General features: G+C 42.4%; 2 protein-coding genes across 2 annotated transcripts in view; one reads left to right on the plus strand and one right to left on the minus strand.

Moving 5' to 3' along the window:
- Positions 1 to 16,219, minus strand: part of LOC129853859 (protein Niban 2-like) — a 53,736-nt gene that overhangs the window by 34,764 nt on the left and 2,753 nt on the right. The window lies entirely within an intron of this gene.
- The window catches only part of LOC129853860 (syntaxin-binding protein 1-like), a 93,002-nt gene that overhangs the window by 28,528 nt on the left and 48,255 nt on the right, over positions 1 to 16,219 (plus strand). The gene's annotated exons all lie outside the window — the stretch shown is intronic.

The following is a 16,219-nucleotide window of genomic DNA, read 5'->3' on the forward strand; positions in this document are numbered from 1 at the left end:
TGGGGACAAAGATCATACTTTTTGGAGAAATGTCCTCTGGCTGATAAACAAAAATAGAACTGTTTGGCCATAATGACCATCGTTATGTTTGGAGAAAAAAGGGGGAGGTTTGCAAGCCGAAGAACACCATCCCACCAAAATGATATGGATATATTGAAGCAACATCTCAAGACATCAGTCAGGAAGTTAAAGCTTGGTCGCAAATGGGTCTTCCAAATGGACAATGACCCCAAGCATACTTCCAAAGTTGTAGCAAAATGGCTTAAGTACAACAAAGTCAAGGTATTGGAGTGGCCATCACAAAGCGCTGACCTCAAATCTAGAGAGAATTTGTGGGCAGAACTGAAAAAGCGTGTGCGAGAAAGGAGGCCTGCAAACCTGACTCAGTTAAACCAGCTCTGTCAGGAGGAATGGGCCAAAATTCACCCAACTTATTGTGGGAAGCTTATGGAAGGCTACCCGAAACGTTTGACCAAAGTTAAACAATTTAAAGGCAATGCTACCAAATACCAATTGAGTGTCTGTAAACTTCTGACCCACTGGGAATGTGATGAAAGAAATCAAATCTGAAATAAATCATTCTCTCTACTATTATTCTAAAATGTCACAGTCTTAAAATAAAGTGGTGATCCTAACTGACCTAAGAAAGGGAATTTTTACTAGGATTAAATGTCAGGAATAGTGAAAAACTGAGTTTAAATGTATTTGGCTAAGGCGTATGTAAACTTCCGACTACAACTGTATGTAAAGGTCTTAGAGAGTAAACGGACACTTTTCTCTCCTTCCAGTGCACCATTACCTCAATTCCTTATCACGGTGTAAAACAACAACAAATGTTTCCAAGTGGAAAGTAAAACACAGGCTTTGAAGAATGTACAGCATTTCACACAGTCCTTTGTGTCCTTTATCAGAATGTCCACACGGTCATGTTTGCATTACCCGGAGTTAGCCTTCAGTTCACAGATCCTTTTACTCTACCCAGTAACGGAGTTGGCATGGAAACAAACCTGGCACATTATCAATCTGTTTGTGAAACTGAAAAAGGCACTGACTTCAAAGTTATATCCTGGACTAGGGCTGGAAATTGCCAAGGATCTTTCTATTTGACCTAGATAGTTTGTGTGTATTTATTGATATGTAGGCTATATGTGCCTTTTTTTTTAATTATGTAGTTCTGTCTTTGCGCTGTTGTTGTCTATTGATGTTCTGTATGTCATTCTGTATTATGTTTTGTGTGGACCCAAGGAAGAGTCACTGCTGCTTTTGAAACAGCTAATGGGGATCCTATTAAAATACCAAAATATATGATATTGTCATGATACTTAGGTGCTGATACAATATGTATTGCTATTTGATACTGTCATTTTATTGCGATTTGATGTTCCAAACATATTGCTTCCCATAGATCTGCTGCAGAGGGACAAGAGAGAGCCATAAGAAAATGTGTTTGATCAGTCATGGAAATGAAAAGTGCTGAAACCAAATTGGGTCCCTATATAAAAAGATGGAGAACAAGCTATGAAGGAAAAATTTTGAGTCCTGGTGCAGGTACAGCCAACTAGCACAAAAACTATATTGCAATATTATCCAATAAATATGATATACCAAAGATTACATCCCGAACTATCGATTTATTTCTCCATCACCATCCTGGACCTTCTCCAACAAACTATTTGAGCCGTTTCTTTATGTGACTCATACCGAACGAGGCCATTTCTGGTGTTATCGGTCTCTTTATGTCTAGACTATTTCAGAGAGAAGGGAGAAGAAAAAAAAAGTCAAATTTGTTTGTTTTTACTTGTCTCTTTATTTAGAGAGTGGTGCTATAAATGTAGCGTGGCGGGGAATGGTCTGCTGGCAGGGCAGCGGGCTCTGGTCAAAAGTAGTGCACTATGTAGGGAACAGAGTAACATTTGGGACGCAGGCCCAGAAAGTGAGTGAGAGAGAGAGCTGGAACCAGGCCAGTAGGGGAAATAAAGAACCACCTGACTGGTGCCAAATAGTTTGGGTTCTCCTGAAAGAGGACAGCAAGAATCCTTCCATCTGCTGCTCTTTAGACCAATCATATTCTAAGACCACCAACCAAAGATCCCTCAGGACCCAGCTGGGGGAGAAAAATTGCAAAAAATATAAATAATTGTGTGTATGTGCGTAGTGGCCCAACCGAGTGAGTGACTAAATGAGATTGCCAAAACAGAATTACAAAATTGGCTAAATCTGTATTTCTGATACTATAGCACTTATACTGAAAATATGATGTTTGATAGTAATTATAGTTGGAGCAGAGATAATCTTTCTCTGATCCCATCTGTTCTGCATTAAGTTTATGAAATGTTTCTTTTGCTGGGACTGGGAGAGAGGTGGTTGGGTGAAAATAATGAGAGATGGATCCGATTTGCTTTCTAAAGACTGAGGCTACAGTATAATTAAGGGCTCTGGTAAAGCCATTAGGCAGGCAGGAGCAGCGTCTGGGGGGCCTGGACATTAGAACGAACTGGGTTCGTAAGGAACTAGGCTAAGAAGACATGGGGAGGGGTTGAAAAATCACCAATTCTTTTGTGGGAATGATAGGCTCACAGCAAAGTCCACCTTGTGCCACTCCTTCCTATGGCCTTCCAACACAGGCGTTCCATAAGATTACTGAACCGACGCGCTGATAGGCCCCCAGTGTCTCAGTGGAAGAGGGAATTAAGTAACAACTCTATCCATTTTCATTCTTCCACTCAACTGGGCCACCCACCACTCTCTCGCTGTCCATCCCCTGTACTGTGTCTCAGAGTAGAGTGTGGGTCTATGAGACTTGAGGACCATGGTACAGAGAAGGAATAGCAGGTGACGTGTTGGTGGTGGTTTTAGGGTAGCCTTTCATCGCTGTATCACTGTTTGTACAGTGACTCACAATCCATCTTGAACAAACATCTGACTGTAGACAGAGGACAAAAACTGCAAGTTGCTCCTCCACTCCCAGTCAGTCCAAACCCATCCAGTCACCAGATGTTTGCTCAACTAAACTCTCTCCCACAGATTCTGACTGATTCATCCCTTAGTTATGAGAGCTAGATCAAAGACAATGGATGGTTCCACAGGCCACAGCTATTCGGACACAGGTCACCTCTAGGTGGAGTGAGCCGAGCCTGTGTCAGCATGTTTCTGCTGTCCTTGTCAGCTATCGTCATGCCAAACATGACAATTTCATAGGGAGTTGGCAAGATTACAGAAACAGATCTGGGACCAGGCTAAAGTGAGTCTAATGAAAAAGCTAAAAAATATGGTCAGGTCAGAAGTAGTAATACTGGCTGTGACCATATGCAAAAAAACAAAAACATTTTACATAGGACAAATACTGTATAAGCACCCACCAAAATGAATGTTATTATTAATTATTAGAATGAAATAAGGTTAAAGAATAGAAAGGCCCAAACACTAATTAAAACTTTTGCTTGACCTGATGAAGATCTTCTTGATCAAAACAGTGTCATTGTGTAACCTTTATTTAACTAGGCAAGTCAGTTAAGAACAAATTCTTATTTACATTGACCTCCTACCCCGGCCAAACCCGGACGACGCTGGGCCAATTGTGTGCCACCCTATGGGACTCCCAATCACAGTCGAATGTGATGCAGCTTGGATTCGAACCAGGTACTGCAGTCTTAGACCACTGCGCCACTCAGGAGTTTTTTTAGGATGCGAGTATGACCAACCATTTCTACCGAAATAAGATGACACAAAGCTTGGGGAATGTCCTGGTGGGCCAGCTGGCTGACTGGTGAGGAAGTCTCTGCATTATGTAACAATTAATAACAACTTAGTCGGGGGGGGGAGGGGGATTCTAGTGTCTTCATAGTTCTACTGATGGAACAAAACCTGGAAATCAGTTCAGGGCTTAGACACACTCCAGCATTTAAAAAAAAAAACTTTTCCCTTTGAAAAACTGAACCAGTGAGAGGGAGCTAGGAAAGAGAGTTGGCCTGGGAATGGTTCCCATGTTGGGGGTGTGGAGAAGACAGTCACTTTTGAAAGCTTGGAATGACAGGCCTGAGGAGGCGTAACAACCACAAGATACAACAGTGCGTGCGTGTGTGTCACTTGATTGAGTCACATATTGACTTAGTTTCATGTGATCAAGGCGAGACAGTGACACTCTTCTCATTGTTCCCAAACATGACATTAGAATAGCAATCATGATGAAATTATACAGCCAGATTTGCAGTCTTAATCCTCTGTTAAACGTGTTCAGAAAGCCTACAAGTGATTGAAGTCACAAGGTAACTGAAAGAGCACTCTGTATGGCTTTGGCAGACTTCATAACACTAACAATATTCACAATGAGGTGTGAGCGGTTGATTTGGCGCATGACACAGTTGACATGCTCTCAACACTGTCCTTTGATTTACTCGGTTGTTTGTGAGGCATGATCACATGTTGGCAGGACCACTGGACTTCTTTAATAAAAAAAGCTTAATTTATCTCAGTACATGATGTCTAACTAGACAGCATGCAGTAGCTGGGCTCACAGATAATACTCCCCCCTATTCAACTGGCCTTTTTCTTGTAGGCTACAGTTGAATTAACTTCCCTGGAACTTTTCTGTGAAGGTGAAACGGTCCACTGTAAACTTTCCTGATGAACAGCAAACTCTCCGACTCGGACTTTGTGCTGCTGCTGCCGTTCGTAAACTTCGCCCGAATCAAAAATGGAAACTCAATTTCAAAACATTGTGTTGTATGAAAACGAACCTACAGTACTGTAGGCTTCTGTCTTCTGTTCACCCCAAATGGCACCCTACCCCTTATAAAGTGCAATACTTTTGACCAGGGCCCATAGGTCAATATAGGAAATGGGGTGCCATTTTAGATGCAGCCTTAGTTGACACTAGATCCCATAATAACCAACCCTGTGCCCTAGAGGTTTGGAGCCCGAGTGTGAGAAATGGGATTCAGATGTGTGTGTGAGTTCTGTCTGCAGTGCGAGGATGGGTGAGGGTTTCTTGTTCTTCATGAAGAACAAAAAGTCTCTCCCCCACTGTCAAGAGCGGTGAGGGGAAGGAAGGGAGTGCTGACAGGGCATGTGTATCATCTCACATGAGATCACTCCTATGCAATACTTGTCCCTAAACCGATTTAAATGCGTTTGATGTAAAGTCCTAGTACATACTGTAACATACAGTGTGGCATTTTACAGGACTCTACTATATATATATAAAAAAGTATTTAACTAGGCAAGTCAGTTAAGAACAAATTCATATTTTAGAATGATGGCCTACCAGAAAACAATGGGTTAACTGCCTTGTTCAGGAGACCAACGCACGAATCACTAGGCTACCTGCCGCCCCAAATCAGGAGGCACAAAAGAGCAATTGAAATGGAGAAAATCAGAGTACTGTAATTCAAATCACTATTGCAGACAATTGGCAGTCAGATACAATATGCTATAGCGTCCAGACTGAAGAGTATCCTTCTGTGCATTGTGTACGTGTTCAGCCCGGCTAGGCGGACTATGTGGGAGTTGCACCAGGGCCACATTATTTTATGTGCTAGTTAGGCAATCCACGTCAAAATCATGATTGTGTATACTATAAAGTTAATCTTTACACCGTCAAGCAGTAACACCGAGGCTAAGAGCAATAAGGTAATTGCATTTCACCATATTACCATCCTCCATTCAAAGAAACACTTCATTGTTCCCTTTAATCCATTTTCACGGAGAAGAAAAGATAGACGAGTTAAAAATGATGGAAGAAATAGAAATGGGGAGTATCTTGGCTCTGTTATTGTGAGACTAGCTGACGCTGTGCTAGGTTGTTCATTTGGTGTGCCGTCGTGTCCCAGCTAATTGTGTTGGGGGCCTCAGCAGTGCTGAGTCTGGGTGAAAGCTGGGTTACTGTCTTGTCATGTTCCAATGACTCACAGGAGAACGCTCAGTTTCAAATAGCACTTTAATCTCTTTATTGAGCAGAGCCAAACGGGCACCCTACGCCCTATATTAGTGCACTACTTTCACGTCCCCCATAGCAACACTATATAGGGAATAGGGAGAACTTCACTGGGAGAAAGGATGTTTGATATGCTTTTTATATTTGTATCAAAGCATTTTTTTGAAAATCATGAAAGTGGCCTAAGGCAGCAGAAATGGAATGTGTTTGAAGAGCACATTTTTTTATTTATTTTTTTTAGGAACAGAGTACTTTTGAGATATTTATAATAATATTTTTAATGTTGAATAAATGAATGTGAAAAATGTTATGAGAATCTAGACACACTTCATTTTTAAGAGCACATAAGGAGTAAAATGACACCAATATGCTGCTGTATCATGTAGGGTTCACAGAGTCTTCTTACAAGAGGCATGTATAGGTCTAAAAAGGGCCTAAAAATGGCAACTTTCTAAATTATTTTCAAAAAAGTGATACAAAATGTAAAATGCATATCAAACATCCTTCCTCCTAATGAAGTTTGTGTGAGAATATCCAGAACAATCTGAGATACCAAAAATATGTTTGCGTGCAATTACCCTAGGGTGTCATTTTGGAATGCATCCGAAATATTTACCAACCACATCCTTACATCAACTTGACTACTTAATTACTTTAGGGAAGTACATGTTGAACAACTGCATTTAAACAGCTGAATAGCCTATGGGTGGGTGGGTGGGTAAATGTATGGTATGCACTAGCTCTCAAACTCTAGGTGACCTTCTGCCTTCTCCCTACAGTTCTCAGCCATTAGATTAGTCCACGACTGGCATATGTGAACTACACTGAACAAAAATATAACCAACATGCAACAATTTCAAAGATTTTACTGAGTTAGATCATAAGCAAAATCAGTCAATTGAAATACATTGATTAAGCCCTAATCTATGGATTTCACATGACTGGGAATACAGATATGCATCTGTTGTTCACAAAAAGATAGGGGTGTGGACAGAAAGCCAGTCAGTATCTGGTGTGACCACCATTTGCCTCATGCAGCACGACATCTCCTTCGCATAGGAGTTGATCAGCCTGTTGATTGTGGCCTGCGGAATGTTGTACCACTCTTCAATGGCTGTGCGAAGTTGCTGGATATTGGCAGGAACTGAAACACGCTATTGTACACGTCGATCCAGAACATCCAAAACATGCTCAATTGGTGACATGTCTGGTTAGTATGCAGGCCATGGTAGAACTGGGACATTTTCAGCTTCCAGGAATTGTGTACAGATCCTTGCGACATTGGGCAGTGCATTATCATGCTGAAACATGAGGTGATGGCGGCGGATGAATGGCACGACAATGGGCCTCAGGATATCTGTGCATTTAAATTGCCATTGATAAAGTGCAATTGTGTTTGTGGTCGGTAGCTTATTTACATTTACGTAATTTAGCAGACGCTCTTATCCAGAGCGACTTACGAATTCGCGTTTATCGTCATAGGAATGAGCGTTACACCAAGGCCTGTACTCTGGAGCGGGATCGACTTGGAGGTGGAGGGTCCGTCATTGTCTGGGGCGGTGTGTCACAGCATCATCGGACTGAGCTCGTTGTCATTGCAGGCAATCTCAACGCTGAGCATTACATGAAAGACATCCTCCTCCTTCATGTGGTACCCTTCCTGCAGGCTCATCCTGACATGACTCTCCAGCATGACAGTGCCACCAGCCATAGAGCTCGTTCTGTGCATGATTTCCCCCAAGACAGGAATGTCAGTGTTCTGCCATGGCCAGCGAAGAGCCCGGATCTCAATCCCATTGAGCACGTCTGGGACCTGTTGGATCGGAGGGTGAGGGCTAGGGTAATTCCCCCCAGAAATGTCCAGGTACTTGCAGGTGCCTTGGTGTAAGAGTGGGGTAACATCTCACAGCAAGAACTGGCAAATCTGGTGCAGTCCATGAGGAGGAGATGCACTGCAGTACTTAATGCAGCTGGTGGCCACACCAGATACTGATTGTTACTTTTGATTTTGACCCCCCTCTTTGTTCAGGGACACATTATTCCATTTATGTTAGTCACATGTCTGTGGAACTTGTTCCGTTTATGTCTCAGTTGTTGAATCTTGTTATGCTCATACAAATATTTACACATTGAGAGGACGTTTCGTTTTTTGCTGAATTTATATGCCTAGGCGATGCTGTTTCATTGATTGCGCAGGGCGGCTTGCAGAATTAATTATAGTGAATTTGTATTTGATTTTGAATAGCCTAGTAATAGGGGATTTCTAAAAATATTTTCATAATTAATAGGCTGAAACATTACCTTTTAGCTACAGAATATCTCACCACCGAACGTTTCTATCTCCTCTCTCTCCTTAATTTCTTTCTCAAGTGCGTAGAGATAGGGGCTGTCAGTTTAATATGGCCCCGTGTAGCTCAGTTGGTAGAGCATGGCGCTTGCAACGCCAGGGTTGTGGGTTCATTTCCCACAGGGGGCCAGTACAAAAAAAGTATGAATGTATGTACTTGTAAGTCGCTCTGGATAAGAGCGTCTGCTAAATGACTTAAATGTAAATGTAATATGTTTTGTTGTGAAAAAGTTATTGTCAATGTTCACCCAAATTAACCACTGGGTAGCAGCAGGAACATGGTTGGAGATGTATCATTGTGTTTACTTGATAGCTACCTACACAAATAGCTAGCTAGAACAAAGTGTTAATAAGATTTTTTTTTAAATCATTAAAAAGATTTAAAAGCAATACAAATAAAAGTTCATACAGAATTTGGGCAGAATGTCACCTGTCATGCAGCAAGAGGCTGCATGCTCCTTAAACAGTGGTTGATGAATGAAGTGAAGTAAGTATTCTTATAAGCCCAGACATTTCTATATGCAATCCCGTGTGATAGTAGAGTTTTGATGGTTGCCACTAAAACGAGGAGGATCCCAGCTGCAACTATATTTATTTTTTTGCTGCTCCACTATGAAACAGGAGTAGGCTACCTGGCATGATTTTAAAACGAACTGCCTCCATTCACTATTCGAGTGCTTACGGGTGACATGTAAAATTTGTTTCGATTTAGAATGGCCCATTATGAAATGGGCAGGGGAAAAAAATACATATCAGTAAAGACAAGATTAAATTGAGAATAGTCTGATGGGTGAAAATATGATCCCTTGAGAGAACAGCGTGTTCAGTCTGAGGGAAGGAACAGAGAGCAAGCTTTTTTTTGGCGACTTTTTCAAATAGTCAATAACCTAGTCACATCACGCAGTCCATATACATTTTGATTTCTAAGACATTCTAAGGTTTGTATCAATCACAACTAAATTAGCCAATAAACTTTAAATCTAGCGTATGATCACTTTTACGCTCGACATAGCCACTTCCATAGCGACTGCGCATATGAATGGGAACAATATCCTTTCCATTTCATGCAGCTAAGTTCAATAATATTATTCTTACTATAAAATCATATAAAATAATGGCATGGGACTTAAGCAAATCTTGTCCGCTAAATTAACAACCCTACAGCCTATGGCATGGCGCATAGCCAGATAACATACAGTAGGCCTATATTGAAGTGCTTTCTTTAGACCTGCCTAAAATAAATAATGGATTTATTGTAATGTATTTTAAAATGAATTTATTATTCTTTTAAATATATGTCCCAAAAGGTACGCATCAGTGGCTTGTAAGCATGGAGGCCTGGAGGTTCTAAACATGTTTATGTTAATTAACGGTCAATTACGGTGAGACCAGGAGTCACTTTCAAGACAATAACCGTCTGACAAAATGTCATGACCGCCACGGCCCTTGCTGCAGCCCTATCCTACTAGTCTCAAAATGATGACCTCATTCAAGGGTTACCAGAATACAGTTATGATGTTCAGTCTTGGAACATGGCCACGTGTGGAGGGATTCCCTGACTGTAGCTCCTATCAGCATCAAGGCAACTCTAACTCTCTCAACAGAGCTGGACCAGAATATAAGCGTGGAGAACACACCAAGCAGGCAGTAAAACAGGGAAATTAGTCATGACAGTGATATCTGATGATTCAAATATTAACTATTCTAACTGGAAGGGAACAGTCACCTTGGCTACATCCAGAATATAGTGACTGATTTTCAGTAAGAGTTCTCTCCCTCTCTGTCTGGCATGCTGTTTAGGTAAATATGTGGTTTGTGTGCGCAAACAGTGACGTATGTGTGTGTGTGTGTCTCAGCACACAATAACGAACAGACATTTCCTCAGAGCAGACTGAAAGAATACCTTGACTTCTTCAGGCCCTTGACAGTCAGTACTTTAGAGACTGTGTGGCGCTCCGCTCTCTCTGTCCGAGGCTCACAAGAGACTGACTGCAGCCCAAGGCCCCAAATATTCTAGTTTTCCAGCCACAAGCACACATGCTTTTTTCATGCATTCCTGTAATTCCACATCTGATATGTCTCTCTGGATTGGCTGGCCAACACATTAAAAGTATGACTCCAAAAGAGAACATTGCTCCCTTTATCATCAAGAGGTGTTCTCAGATGTTTCCCTGCTAAATGGCACAGGATTACTTGGAATAGGGAAAGACTTCATGTGTTATCTTCAAAACCTTTTACTGACATGTTTGGTTTTTCATAAGATAGTTCGACATTCTTCGTATTGATGTATTGTGTGCAGCCAGGGTTTATAAAAGCACATGGCCATTCAAAAGTTAGTAGATAGTTAGTAGATTAGGAGTCAGGATACCTCTATGAAGAATATAAGCATTGGTGTGCTAAGGCTAGGTAGGTGTTGATACTAAATGTCAATGTTGGGAGGGAGCGTCCATTCTCTCCTATGTTGCCCAACACACCATTACCCAGGGTTCTTTTCTGGATCAAAATGGGGCTTAGGTGGTGGGCGTGACAGTGGCGTGGCCAATGGTACTGTATTTTTTGAAGCCCTCCTGTTGGCCGCAGTGACAAAATGTATTATTATTATAAATACATGTTTTACCTTTAACTAGGCAAATCAGTTAAGAATTTATTCTTATCTACAATGACGGCCTACACCGGCCAAACCCTGACGGCGCTGGGCCATTTGTGCGCCGCCCTATGGTACTCCCAATCACGGCTGGTTGTGATACAGCCTGGATTCAAACCAGGGTGTCTGTAATGACGCCTCCAGCACTGAGATCCAGGGCCTTAGACCGCTGCGCCAGTCGGGAGCCAGAAAGCTGTTTTAAAGCAGATTTCCAGCAATTCTACACATTTTATGCTATCGGAGTGCCTCAAATATTATAACAAAATCAATGGTGGCCTTATGTCATAACAAAATAAACTCCTGAATGCATCATAAAAACATTTCAAAAAGATTCTCCCTGACTGTCTAGCTATTAGGGATGAGAGTTTGAAATAATTTCACTATTCGAATAGTATCATGAATTTCTTGGATATCCGGATATTCTAAATACCTATTTTAACCTGAGCCCTGCTGAGTGAGGGAGAAGCTGGCGCTCTATTGCTGCCACTGCAGAAGGTATGGGGCGTTGTGTGTAGCGAGCAGACGGAGGGAGAGAGAGAGATGCCAAGGCAACTCGGCTACAGCTAAGACTTGTAGAAAGCCACAATGTTATTTATCATCCCATATAACAGTGCCTGTTGACTGGAGTAGCCGAGAGAAGCTAGCTAGGTTAACTGAGGCCACTTGCTGCGCTTTCTCCCCAACCCCATTCAGAAAAAACTGCAGCCTACCTGTTGGTTGCTCGTTGTAGCCTACTCCTCATGTCGCTAACTTTTAATTCCGTAATTTTATTCCATCTTGCATTAGTAAACTCGCACTCCACTTGCTACACATTGTGTCTCTTTGTAGTTTATGTTGGCCAATTAACTTGGCAAAGCTACGGGTCGGCCACATGTCTTTTTTGGGGGAGCATCACGCACATCATAAAAACGACTTTAATAAAACGACAAACTTCTCAAATGAATAATTTGAAATGTCATGGTATACCCTTGTATGTAACGTCACATGGCTATTTTAATTTAGAAAAAGGCTTCAGTGTTAAAATATGGCCAAATATTTCCCCCCCCCCCTCAACAAAATTAATACTCAAGTATTCGAATACTAACATTCGTTCGGATGACTTGGCCTGCACAATCACCCGACCTCAACCCAATTTGAGATGGTTTGGGAGGAATTGGACCGCAGAGTGAAGGAAAAGCAGCCAACAAGTGCTCAGCATATGTGGGAACTCCATGACTGTTGGAAAAGCATTCCATGTGAAGCTGGTTGGGAGAATGTCAGGCGTGTGCAAAGCTGTCATCAAGGCAAAGAGTGACTACTTTGATGAATCTCAAATATATTTTCATTTGTTTAACACTTTTTTGGTTACTACATGATTCCATATGTGTTATTTCATAGTTTTGATGTCTTCACTATTATTCTACAATGTAGAAAATAGTAAATATAAATTAAAACCCTGGAATGAGTAGGTGTGTCCAAACTTTTGACTGGTACTGTAGATGCCACGAAAAAACTGACAGCCTGCCAAAGACCTGTTAATCATGTGTTATGTTATTCCTCTCTAATCAAGGCACAATATCTCAGCTGCCTGTGGACAAGTTCCTACAGGCAGACCCATGAAGCTACTGGGATTATACAGACTGCTGCACAAGAGTCTGATTATACAGTGAGATAAAACTCAGTCCTTATGGTCAGCATTGCCACAGCCACGTGGGCTTCGCATTGCTATCAACTCAAGTAAAGGGGATTTACATAGAAAATTAACAATACCCCCGAACTTTAAACCATGCCTCTGTGTAGTCTGATTAATCAGTCTGTAATACACAATGAATTGGTATATAGAGCCTGAAACTTGTGTGCAAAATCATGTATATGTTCCATAAAAGACAGAATGCTAAAAAAGTTACATTTGAGCTTAACATTTCTCTGTGCATTTTGTCCTTCAGCTGCGCAAAATTTGAGACAAAATATCCACAGGAAAATATTGTTCACCACATTTTTAGAGAGCCGGTAGGTATATGGTTTGGCACCAAGGTAAAGTTTTATTTTGGATATTCGGTTCTCTTGTCAATAGCTATTCAACCAAGCATTCCATGACAATGAAAATGGTATACTCTGAATCAGGGGAGGATTGAAACCAATCCACACATTTTTTGTATAACATTTTATTCAACATTCTGGCATTTAAGGAACATTTACATGATTTTGCACACAAAAGTTACAGGCTGTATATACCAACTCATTGTGTATTACAGCCTGATTAATCAAACTAGCGTCTGTGGTGACACTAACCCATTCATAGACGCTAACGGCCTACAGGGAGGAGTTGAGGGCCCTGGCGGAGTGGTGCCAGGAAAATAACCTCTCCCTCAACGTCAACAAAAGTAAAGTAAGGAGCTGATCGTGGACTTCAGGAGACAGCACACCCCCATCGACAGGGCAGCAGTGCAGAAGGTGAAAAGCTTCAAGTTCCTCAGCGTACACATCACTGACAATCTGAAATGGTCCACCCACATAGACAGTGTGGTGAAGAAGGTGCAACGCCTTACTGAAGAGCTCAGAGACTTTCAACGTGGCACCGTCATAGAAAGCCACATTTCCAACAAGTCAGTTCATCACATTTCTGGCCTGCTATTGCGGCCCCGGTCAACTGTAAGTGCTGTTATTGTACAGTGAAAACGTATAGGAGCAACAACGGCTCAGCTGCGAAGAGGTAGCCCACACAAGCTCACAGGACCGCTGTGTGCTGAAGTGCGTAAAAATTGTCTGTCCTCGGTTGCAACACTCACTACCGAGTCCCAAACTGCCTCTGGAAGCAACGTCAGCACAAGAACTGTTTGTCGGGAGCTTCAGGAAATAGGTTTACATGGCCGAGCAGCCGCACACAAGCCTAAGATCACCATGCACAATGACAAGCGTCGGCCCCGGTCAACTGTAAGTGCTGTTATTGTAAAGTGAAAACGTATAGGAGCAACAACGGCTCAGCTGCGAAGAGGTAGCCCACACAAGCTCACAGGACCGCTGTGTGCTGAAGTGCGTAAAAATTGTCTGTCCTCGGTTGCAACACTCACTACCGAGTCCCAAACTGCCTCTGGAAGCAACGTCAGCACAAGAACTGTTTGTCGGGAGCTTCAGGAAATAGGTTTACATGGCCGAGCAGCCGCACACAAGCCTAAGATCACCATGCACAATGACAAGCGTCGGCTGGAGTGGTGTAAAGCTTGCCACCATTGGACTCTGGAGCAGTGGAAACGCTTCACCATTTGGCAGTCTGACAGATGAATCTGCATTTGGCGAATGCCAGAAAAAAATGCTACCTGCCCAAATGAATAGTGCCCACTGTAAAGTTTGGTGGAGGAGGAATAATGATCTACGGCTGTTTTCCATGGTTTGGCCTAGGCCCCTTAGTTCAGGTTAACTCATTAGAGTTAACTAGACAATTCTGTGCGTCCACCTTTCCTGTTTCAGCATGACAATACCCCCATGCACAAAGTGAGATGCATAAAGAAATGGTGTCGAGATCGGTGTGGAACAACTTGACTGGCCCGCACAGAGTCCTGACCTCAACCCCATCGCTTCTGGATGAATTGGAACACCGACTGTGAGCCAGGCCTAATCGCCCTACATCAGTGCCCGACCTCACTAATGCTTGTGGCTGAATGGAAGCAAGTACCCGCAACAATGTTCCAACATCTAGTGGAAAGCCTGGAAGGGGGGGGGGGGGGGGGGTCAACTACATATTAATGCCCACCTGTGGTAAATTCAATTGATTGGACATGATTTGGAAAGGCAACCACCTGTTTATATAAAAGGTCCCACAGTTGACAGTGCATGTCAGAGCAAAAACCAAGTAATGAGGTAGAAAGAATTGTCTGTAGAGCTCCGAGACAGGATTGTTTTGTGTTGACAGATCTGGAGAAGGTTACCAGAAATGTCTGCAGCATTGAAGGTCCCAAAGAACACAATGAGCCCCATCATTCTTAAATGGAAGAAGTTAGGAATCACCAAGTCTCTTCCTAGAGCTGGCTACCTGGCCAAACTGAGCAATCGGGGAGAAGGGCCTTGGTCAGGGAGGTGACCAAGAACCAGATGGTCACTCTGACAGAGCTCCAGAGTTCCTCTGTTGAGATGGGAGAACCTTCCAGAAGCACAATCATCTCTGCAGCACTCCCCCAATCAGGCCCCCAATCAGGCCTTCAGGAAGCCACTCCTCAGTAAAAGGCACATGATAGCCTGCTTGGAGTTCACCACAAGGCACCTAAATACTCTCAGACCATGAGAAACAAAATTTCTCTGGTCTGATGAAACCAAGATTGAAGTCTTTGGCCTGAATGCCAAGCATCAAGTCTGGAGGAATCCTGGCACCATCCCTATAGTGAAGCATGGCGGTGGCAGCATTATGCTGTGGGGATGTATTTCAGCACAGGGACTGACAGACTAGTCAGGATCGAGGGAAAGATAAACGGAGCTCCAGAGTGCTCAGGACCTCAGACGAAGGTTCACCTTCCAACAGGACAACGACCCTAAGCACACAGCCAAAACAAAACACAAGTAGCTTCAGGACGAGTCTCTGAATGTTCTTGAGTGGCCCAGCCAGAGCCCGGACATGAACCCGACCGAACATCTCTGGAGAGACCTGAAAAGAGCTGTGCAGCGACACTCACCATTCAACCTGACAGAGCTTGAATGGATCTGCAGAGAAGAATGGGAGAAACTCCCCCAAATACATGTGTGCCAAGCTTCATACCCAAGAAGACAAGGCTGTAATCACTGCCAAAGGTGCTTTAAAATATTGAGTAAAGGGTCTGAAGTTTTTCCTAGCCACCGTGCTTCTACGCCTGCATTGCTTGCTGTTTGGGGTTTTAGGCTGGGTTTCTGTACAGCACTTTGAGATATCAGCTGATGTACGAAGGGCTATATAAATAAATTTGATTTGATTTGAATACTTATGTAAATGCCATATTGTATTTTGAATACGTTTGTAAAAATTTCTAAAAACCTGATTATGCTTTGTCATTATGGGGTATAGTTGGTGTAGATTGAGGCAAAACTATTTTATCAAGGGTGTAATGTAACAAAATGTGGAAAAAGTTAAGGGGTCTGAACATTTGCTGAATGCACTGTATATTTATACTCCGGACTCAGACATTGTACGTCCTAATATTTCTATATATTACTTTTAGATGTGTTAATTGTTGTGTATTGTTAGATATTACTGCACTGTTGGAGCTAGGAACATTTTGCTATACTGTTGGAGATAGAAGAATTTCGCTACACCCGCAATAACATCTGCTAAACGTGTGTATGCGACAAATTT

Source organism: Salvelinus fontinalis, chromosome 4, assembly GCF_029448725.1.
Source record: "Salvelinus fontinalis isolate EN_2023a chromosome 4, ASM2944872v1, whole genome shotgun sequence".
NCBI classification, from domain to species: domain Eukaryota; kingdom Metazoa; phylum Chordata; class Actinopteri; order Salmoniformes; family Salmonidae; genus Salvelinus; species Salvelinus fontinalis.